Source organism: Mus caroli, chromosome 16 (genome assembly GCF_900094665.2).
Source record: "Mus caroli chromosome 16, CAROLI_EIJ_v1.1, whole genome shotgun sequence".
Taxonomy (NCBI): Eukaryota; Metazoa; Chordata; class Mammalia; order Rodentia; family Muridae; genus Mus; species Mus caroli.
Window position 1 is genome coordinate 51,095,805 of NC_034585.1, and position 9,912 is coordinate 51,105,716.

Sequence of the window (9,912 nt, forward strand, 5' to 3'; positions counted from 1 at the left end):
GCTATTAAAAAGAATGAATTTATGAAATTCCTAGGCAAATGGATGGACCTGGAGGGCATCATCTTGAGTGAGGTAACACAATCACAAAAGAACTCTCATAATATGTACTCACTGATAAGTGGATACTAGCCCAGATACTTAGAATACCCAAGATATAAGATACAATTTATGAAACACATGAAACTCGAGAAGAACGAAGACCAAAGTGTGGCTACTTTGCCCCTTCTTAGAATTGGGAACAACATGGAAGGAGTTACAGAGACAAAGTTTGGAGCTGAGAAGAAATGATGGAGCATCTAGAGATGCCATATCCAGGGATCCATCCCATAATCAGCCTCCAAAGGTAGACACCATTGCATACACTTGCAAGATTTTACTGAAAGGTACCTGATATAGCTGTCTCTTGTGAGACTATGCTGGGGCCTAGCAAACACATAAGTGGATGCTCACAGTCAGCTATTGGATGGATCACAGGGCCCCCCCAATGGAGGAGCTAGAGAAAGTACCCAAGGAGCTAAAGGGATCTGTATCCCTATAGTTGAAACAACAGTACAAACTAACTAGTATCCCCTGGAACTTGTTTCTCTAGCTGCATATGTATCAGAAGATGGCCTAGTCGGCCATCAGTCGAAAGAGAGGCCCATTGGTCGTGCAAACTTTATATGCCTCAGTACAGGGGAACATGGGAGTGGGTGGGTAGGGGAGTTGGGGGGAGGGTATGGGGGACTTGAAATGTAAATGAGGAAAATACTTAATAAAAAAAAAAAAGAAATTGCAAACAAGCTAGATCTCCCTCAACATATGAATGGATAAAAATGTGCTGAGTTTATGCAATGACAATTACTCATCAAGCTAGATCTCTCTCAACATATGAATGGATAAAAATGTGGTGAGTTTATGCAATGACAATTACTCATCCTTTCAAAAAATTAAAATCCCTTTTGCAGGCAAAGGGATGGAACTAGAAAATATCATCCTTAGTGAGGTAACTCAGACCAAAAATTATGTGCCTGGTATTAGTTAAGTGGATATTAGCCAAAAAAGTACAAAATACCCAGGATACAAGCCACAGAACTTAAGAAGTTTAACATGCTGAAGGGGCCCAAGTGAGGGTGTCTTGATCCCACTTGGGAGGGAGAAGAAATTAATCACCGGGTTCAGGGGTGAACAGGGGGCAGTTGGAAGAAGAAGGGACCTGGGTGGGAGAGGGGAGGACAGGAGGGGAAAGGGGGAAAATGATCAGATATTGGGGGGGGGGGTAAACAGGAGTAAAGTCTTCTGAAAGCCAGAAAAAAAAAATGGAAACAGACAACCTCAGGATGTAAGAGGTAGGGGGACTCTCTAGAATGTACCAGAAACCTGGGAGGTAAGGGATGCATGGAACTAAGAGGGAGGAACTTTAGATGAAATGCCTAACAGTGGGGAGTAGGAACTTGTAGAGTCCACCTCTAGTAGAAAGAAAGGGGATTAAGTGGAAAGATGGAGTTGCCATCACACAGTCAAAACTCTGATTCATAATTGTCCCTTTCTAAAAGAACTGCAGGAACAAAATGGAGAAAAGCCTGAGGGAAAGGAGATCCACTGATAGGCTTAAATTGGGATCCAGCTCTAGGGGAGGCTACAAGGCCTGGCACTTTACTGATGCTATGATGTGTTTACAGACAGAGGTCTAGCATGGCTGCCATGTGAGAGGCCCAACAAGCAGCTGAAAGAGTCAGATGTAGAAACTTACATGCAACCAATGGATAGAAATCAGGTACTGCTATGGTTGAATTAAGAAAATGCTGGAAGAAGCTGAGGAGGAGGATGACCCCATAAAAAGACCAGTACTCTCCACTAACCTGGACTCTCAAGATTTCTCAGACACTGAGCCACCAACCTGGCAGCAAACACTAGTTGATATGAGGCCCCTGGCACATATACAGCAGAGGACTGCCTGGTCTGGCCTCAGTGAGTGAAGAAGCACCTAACCCTGGAGAGACTTGAGGCTCAAGGGAAGTAGGGATGGTCTTGTGGAATTTGGGAGGTGGGGACATCCTCTTGGATATGGGGGAGTAGAAATAGGATGAGGAATGGTAAGAGGGTGGATGGAGGGGTATAATGACTAGACTGTATAAAAATGATTAAAGAATAATATTTTTTTGTTTTTTTACTCTACAGGTCCTTTGAATATATATATATATAATAGCTTCCTATTTAGTCTCTTTTATAGAATTTCTCAATGTGTGAGTGGTTTTCTGCACCTATATCTGTTTCTTATGTCTATCTTTGACATTTTTCTTGTCATTAGAAGATAGTTCTTGTCAATAGAACATTGTTTTGTTCTATTTCAATGTGTTAGTTTTTATTTATATTATTTTATTTTATTATCCCTTAGAAGCCTTCATTTATTCATTTATTCTCTTTACATCCTAATCATAGACCACACCTCTCTCCTCCAATTTCCCCCACTTATCATACCCAGTCTCCATATCCTCTGAGAGGAGGAAGGCCTCTCTGGGTACCAACCTACTCTGGCACATCAAGTCACTGCAGGACTGAACATAATTTCCTCCACTGAGGCCAGACAAGGCAGCACAGTTAGGGTATCAGATTCAACAGGCAGACAACAGAGTTAGAGACAACCCACTCTCTCCCACTCCAGTTGTTGGAGGACCCACATGAAGGTAAAGCTACACATCTACTACTTATGACCAGCGCTGGTGGGTCTAGACCATGTATGCTCTTCCATAACACTTCTAAGCTCTATCTAGTGTTTGGCTGTACATTTGTTTCCATTGCTGCTGGTTGTAGCCTCACTGAGAAAAGTTATGCTAGGGTCCTGCTTGCAAGCATAACAGAGTACCATTAATAATGTCAGGGACTGGTTCTTGACCAAAGAATCAGCCTCAAGTTTGGATGGTCTTTAGTTGGCCATTCCTTCAGTCTCTGATCCATCTATGTCCCTACACTCCTTGGAGGCATAACTAATGTGGGGTCAAAGTTTTTATGGACAGGTTGATGTCCTTATCTCTCCACTGAGAGTTCTGTCTGGCTATAAGTAGGTAGGCACTTCTGGGATGATGCCCTCCACTGCTGAGAGTCTTGGCTAGAGTCATAGACCCTCTGAAACTCCCCAAACAAGGTTTCTGTCATATTTTAAAGATACCACTCCCACCCCCAGCCTGCTACTCCTTACACCCCAGAGAGCCACCAGTATACCAGAGTATAGATTAACCACATTTTCTGTATCCATTCTTCATTTGAAGGACATCTGGGTTGTTTGCAATTTCTGGCTCTTAATAATAAAGCTGCCCTGCCAGGCAGTGGTGGCACAGGCCTTTAATCCCAGCACTTGGGAAGTAGAGGCAGGCAGATTTCTGAGTTCAAGGCCAGCCTGTTCTACAAAATGAGTTCCAGGACAGCCAGCGCTATACAGAGAAACCCTGTCTCAAAAAACCAAATAATAATAATAATAATAATAATAATAAGAAGAAGAAGAAGAAGAAGAAGAAGAAGAAGAAGAAGAAGAAGAAGAAGAAGAAGAAGAAGAAGAAGAAGAAGACGAAGACGAAGACGAAGACGAAGACGAAGACGAAGACGAAGACGAAGACGAAGACGAAGACGAAGACGAAGACGAAGAAAGCTGCCCTCTTTCTCCACATCCTCTCCAACATGTGTTGTCACCTGAGGTTTTGATCTTAGCCATTCTGATTGGTGTAAGGTGGAACTTCAGGGTCATTTTGATTTGTATTTCTCTGATCACTAAGGATATTTCTTTCGGTGCTTCTCAGCCATTCGAGATTACTCAGTTGTGAAATCTCAGTTCAGTGCTATACCCCATTTTCTGATTGGGTTGTTTGGTCTTTTGGTGATTAGCTTCTTGAGTTCTTTATGTATTTAGGATATTAGCCTTCTATCAGATGTGGGGTTAGTGAATATTTTTTCCCAATCTGTAGGTTGCTGATTTGTCTTATTGATTATGTCCTTTGCCTTATAGAAGCTTTCCAGTTTAATGGGGTCCCATTTACAATTGTTGAGCATGAGCCGTTGCCATTGGAATTCTGTTTAGGAAATTTCCCCCTGTGCCAATGTGTTCAAGGCTCTTTCACAATTTCTCTTCTATTAGATTTACAATATCTGGTTTTATGTTGAGGTCCTTGATCCACTTGTACTTAAGCTTTGTGCAAGGTGTCAAATATGGGTTGATTTTCATTTTTCTACATACAGACAGCCAGTTAGGTGAGCACCATTTATTGAAACTGTGTTCTTTTTACCATTGTATATTTTGGCTCAGAAAATTGGAAATAGATTTACCTGAAGATCCAGCTATACCACTCTTGGGAATATAACCAAAATATGCCCACCATGCTACAAAGGTATGTGTTCACTATGTTCATAGCAGCCTTGTTTGTGATAGCTAGAAGCTGGAAACAACCCAGATGTTCCACAACAGAAGAATGGATACAGAAAACGTGGTTCATTTACACAGTAGAATACTACTCAGCTATTAAGAATGAGGACATCCTGAATTTTGTAGGCAAATGGATGGAACTAGAACATAATCATCCTGAGTGAGGTAATTCATACCCAATAGGGTATGCATGGTATGTACTCAATAATAAGTGGATATTAGCCAGAATACCCAAAAAAGTGCTGAATACCCAAGATACAGCCCATAAAACTCAAAAGTGAAAAAGCTGAAGAGCCCAAGTAAGGATGCAGTAGTTCCTCTTAAGAGGAAGAAGAAAGCAACTAAAGGAGGGATGGAGGGCCCAGGGAAGGAAAGGGGACAGGGGGGTGGAGAGGGTAACATGATTGAGTATTGGGTGGGGGAAAAGGACTGAAATCCCTGAGAGCCAGCAGAAAGAATGGAAACATGCAACCTTGGGAGGTAGGAGGTGGGGAGGACCCTTCAGAATGCACCAGAGAACTGGGAGATAAGAGACTCCTGGGACCCAAACAGAGGGACCTTAGATGTAAAGCCCTACATTGTGGAGATGGAACTTGTAGAGCCCACCTTCAGCAGAAAGACAGGGCATCAAGTGAGTGATGGGGTTGTCATCCCACAGTCAAAACCCTGACCCATAATTGTTCCTGTTTGATAGAACTGCAGGGATAAAAATGAAGAGGAGCCCAAGGAAAAGAAGGTCCACCAACAGGCCCAAAGTGGGATCCAGCTCAAGGGGAGACCCCAAACCCTGACACTATTACTGAAGCTATGGAGTACTCACAAAAAGGGACCTAGCATGACTGCCCTCCAAAGGACCCAAGCAGCTGTTAGAGTCAGAGGTAGGTATTTGTACCCAATCAATGGATAGAAGCTGCTGACCCCTGTGGTTGAATTAGGGGAAAGCTAAAAGAAGCTTAGGAGCAGTGTGACCCTGTAGGAGGACCAGCAGTCTCAATAAACCTGGACATCTGAGATCTCTCAGATACTGGAACACCAACCAGGCAGCATACAACAGCTGTTATAAGGACTCAGGTCTGGGTTTAATCAGAGAAGATGCACCTAACTCTCAAATAGTCTGGAGGCCCCAGGGAGTTTAGAGGTATGGTGGTATGGGGTTGTGAGGGGACATTCTCAAGGAGAGTGGGGTTTAGAGAGGAGGAATGGGATGAGGTATGGCAGTGAACCTGTAGAGGAATAAAATCTGGAGTTTAAAATAAAAAATTTAAAAAATAAAAAGAATAAAACTGTCATGAATACAGGGCACCAAATTTCCTTGTAGTATAGTACAGAATTTTTGCGTATAGCTTTTGGGTATAGAGTCCAGAAGTAGTATAGCTGAGTCATGAAGTAGCATTATTCCCAATTCTCTGAAAAACCACCTATTGATTTTCAGAATGGTTTTACAAGTTTCTATTCCCCTAACAAGGGAAGAGTGTTCCCCTTGGGCCACATCCTTGCCTGCATGTGCCATAGCTTGAATTTTCCCTATTAGCCATTCTGATGGGTGTAAGGTGGAGTCTCAGAGTCATTTTGATTTGCATTTCCATGATGATCAAGGATGTTCAACATATCTTTAATAGCCTCTTGGCCATTGGAGATTCCTCTATTGAGAATTATCTGTAAACCTCTGCATCACATTTTTAATTGGAATATTTAGTTTGTTAGTGATTTAGTACTTGAGTGCTTTATAAAATTTAGATATTAGCCCATTTTGGATGTATGGTTTGTGAAGATCTTTTCCATTCTGTAGGCAGTGTCCTTTGCCTTAGAGAAGGTTTTTTTTTTTCAGTTTGATGATATTACACTTATAAATTGTTGCTCTTAATGCCAGAGCTTTTGGTGTTCTCTTCAGGATATTGTCTCCTGTTCCTTCGAGAATATTTCCCATTTCCTCTTTTATCAGATTTAGTTTATCTGGCTATGTGTTAATGTCTTTGATCCTTTTCGAAGGAAGTATTGGGCAGGGTGATAAATATTGCTGTATTTCCATTTTTCTACAGGCAGTCAACCAGTTAGACCAGCACTGTGTGTTAAAGATACTTACATTTTTTCCGTTGTATGGTTTTTGGCATTTTAGTTAAAAAAAATTATGACCTTAATATGTGGATTTATTTCAGGATATTCAATTCAATTCCTTTGATCAACCTATATGTTTCTATGCCAATACCATGCAAATTTATTATGACTATTCCATATTAAGTTTGAAATTAGGGGTGAGGAGACCTCTCAAAGTTTGCATGGTACAGGACTATTTTAGAAATCCTATTTGTTTGTTTGTCTTGTATTTGTATTTGTTTTTTTTTGTTTGTTTGTTTGTTTTGCTTTGTTTTTATATATGAAGTTGAAAATTGTTCTCTCAAGGTCTGTAAAGAATTGTGTTTGAATATTGATGCTAATTGCATTGAATCCCTAGATTGGTTTTGGAAAAAATGGCCATTGTTAATTCTACCAATCCATGAGCATGGGAGATCTTTCCATATTCTGATATCTTCTTCAATTTCTTTCTTCGGTGATTTTAAGTTCTTGTCATAGAGGTTTTTCACTTTCTTGCTTAGAGTTACATCAAGATAGTGTTTATATTATTTGTGGTTATTGTGAATAATAGTGCTTCCCTGATTTCTTTCTCAACCCATTTATCATTTTTATAAAGAAGGGCAATTGATATTTTTGAGTTAATTTTTATCCAGCCACATTGATGAAGGTGTTTATTAGCTGTAAGAGTTCAATGGTAGGATTTTTGTTGTTATTTATATATATTCTATCATATCATCTGCTAATAGCATTACTGTGAGTTCTTCTTTTCCAATTTGTATCCATTTGATCTCCTTTAGTTATCTTATTGCTCTAGCTAGAACTTCAAATACTATATTGAAAAGACAAGAAAAGAATGGACATCCTTGCTATGTCCCCACTTTTAGTGGAATTGATTCAAGTTTCTCTCCGTTTTGCTTGACATTGGCTTTCTGTATATTGTCTTCATTGTGTTTAGGTATGGGCCTTGTGTCACTGACCTCTCTAAAACTTTTAACATCAAAAAGTGTTAGATTTTGTCAAAGGTTTTTCCAGCATCTAATGAGAAATTCATGGAAAAATTCAAGTGTTTTTTGTTTGTTTGTTTGTTTCAGTTTGTTTATATGATGGATTACATTGATAGATTTTTTTATTTTTTTTTTTGTATATTGACTCATGCCTGAATCCCTGATATGAAGTACACTTGATTATGGTAGATAATGTTTTCGATGTGGTTTTTGAATTCAGTTTGTGGTTATTTTATTGAGTATTTCTGTATCAGTGTTCATAAAGGAAACTGTTCTGAAATTTTGCTGTGTTTTTGTGTGGTTCAGGTATTAGTGTGACAGGCATCATTGAATGAGTTTGGCAATGTTCCTTTTGTTTCTATTTTGTATAATACTTTTAGGAATATTGATATTAGGTTTTCTTTGAAAGTCTGGTAGAATTCTGAGTTCTCTGCTTAAACTATTTGTGCCTGGGCTTGTGTGTGTGTGTGTGTGTGTGTGTGTGTGTGTGTGTGTGTGTGTGTGTGTTGGTTCTATTTCCTTATGTTTTACAAGTTTATCTGATATTGGTTTAATTTTGTCAGTGGTATCTATCTAGAAAATCATCCATAACATTTAGATTTTCTAATTTTGTGGAGGATAGGCTTTTGAAGTAAGACCTAAGGATTTCTTTAAATTTCCTCGTTCTCTATTGTTATGTCTACCTTTTATTTCTGATTTTATTAATTTGGCTAATGTTCTGCTTTTTAGTTAGTTTTTTTAAGAGTTTGTCTCTTTTTGGATATTTCTCAAAGAAACAGCTCTTGTTTTTTTTTTTATTCTTTGTATTGTTCTTTTGTTTTTAATTTATTGATTTCAACCCTCTGTTCATGTTCCCCCATCTACTCCTCCTCCTGGGTGTGTTTGCTTCTTTTTCTTCCAGAGCTTTTGTGTATGCTGGTAAGTTGTTACTAGGAGATTTCTCTGATTTCTTTATGAATGCCTTTATTCATATAAATGTTCCTCTTAGCACTGCTTTAATCTTATTCCATATTTGAGTATGTTGTGGTTACATTTTCCATGAGTTATAGAAAGTCTTTAATTTTTCGATAAAGTAACATAAATAGATCCCAAATGCAATTTGTAATTTATGTAAAAATCTCACATTATCAGAATAAATATTTCATGATTATACAGCCATCCTAAAGAAAAGCTGGGAGGCCAAAATCAGTTCAAAATTTTCTTAGAATTAACTATAAGATTTGGCTAATACTAATTGGGAATCAAGAAGAAAGTTTTAGCAAGGTGAAAAACTCAATGCATTTATTAATTATAAGTAGCAAAACAATGCAAATGGTCATATCTAAAAGTTCTTTTGCCTTCAACTGTATACAAACAAAATGCAATAAGAAGTAAAACAACTCACATACATAAATTTGAAATTTTTGTCATACTGCAGGAGCAAGGGATAACAGACTCTACAAAAATATTATGATATGGTTTGTTTCTCACAGGACAGTAAATTAGAAATTCTAACTGCTTTGTGTACATGTAAGGGTGGAACAAAGGAGTAAAATTACTGAAGACTGAGATACATATTTTTCTTATGGAAGAAAGAATTTTCTAGTCAAAAAAGTTATAAATTAATGCAATAATGATGGAAAGTTGATTGAGGTACTGGTATCACTGGGAATCTGTATTCATTTTAAATGTAAATACTGAAAAATATATACATACTAACAGAGAAAACAAACACATATTACCAAATATTAGTATTATATGTGTTTGCCTAACAAAAGAATCTATATGCATATGTGTGTTAATGAGTACCCTTGACATTTGGATATTGGTGTCTAAATAGTAATATACTCCAAAAGAATATGGTATCCGTGAAGACACCATATATCCTCTGAAACATTTTTCACTTCAGAAGATAAAGAAGTACTCAAATTTTACTTATACATACAGGTTATTGTAACAAGACTAAATATTTCCCAATAATTCAACTTAAAAATAAACAAAAATAGTATTAACATTAAAAAATATTACTAGTTTGGGAATCATAAATCAACAAATCAGGATAGAGAACTGAGTCTACATTAATTGTATTCTGCTTTAGACATAATATAAATCAAAATATTATTATTTCAAGTGTTTGAAAATTAAGTTTTGTATTGACTAACAGTACTAAAATACTGCAACATTTAAAATTTGACTATCTTGTTACAATTATGCATTAAAAGAAACTAGGTGATATTTGTGAACTATCTCTACTTATTTAGAAATTTTACTGAAACTCTATGATTAAGATGTTAATAGAATGTTTGTGAACACTGTAATATCATACTAGTGTTACTTTAAATGTTGGACACATAATTTATAAGACAGCTAATAAGTACACTTGAGAGTAAGTTTGCTAATCTTTAAAATACATATATCGCTCTTCCGGTCAGAAAAGCACCGGGGTAGCTAGGGCGCAGGGTC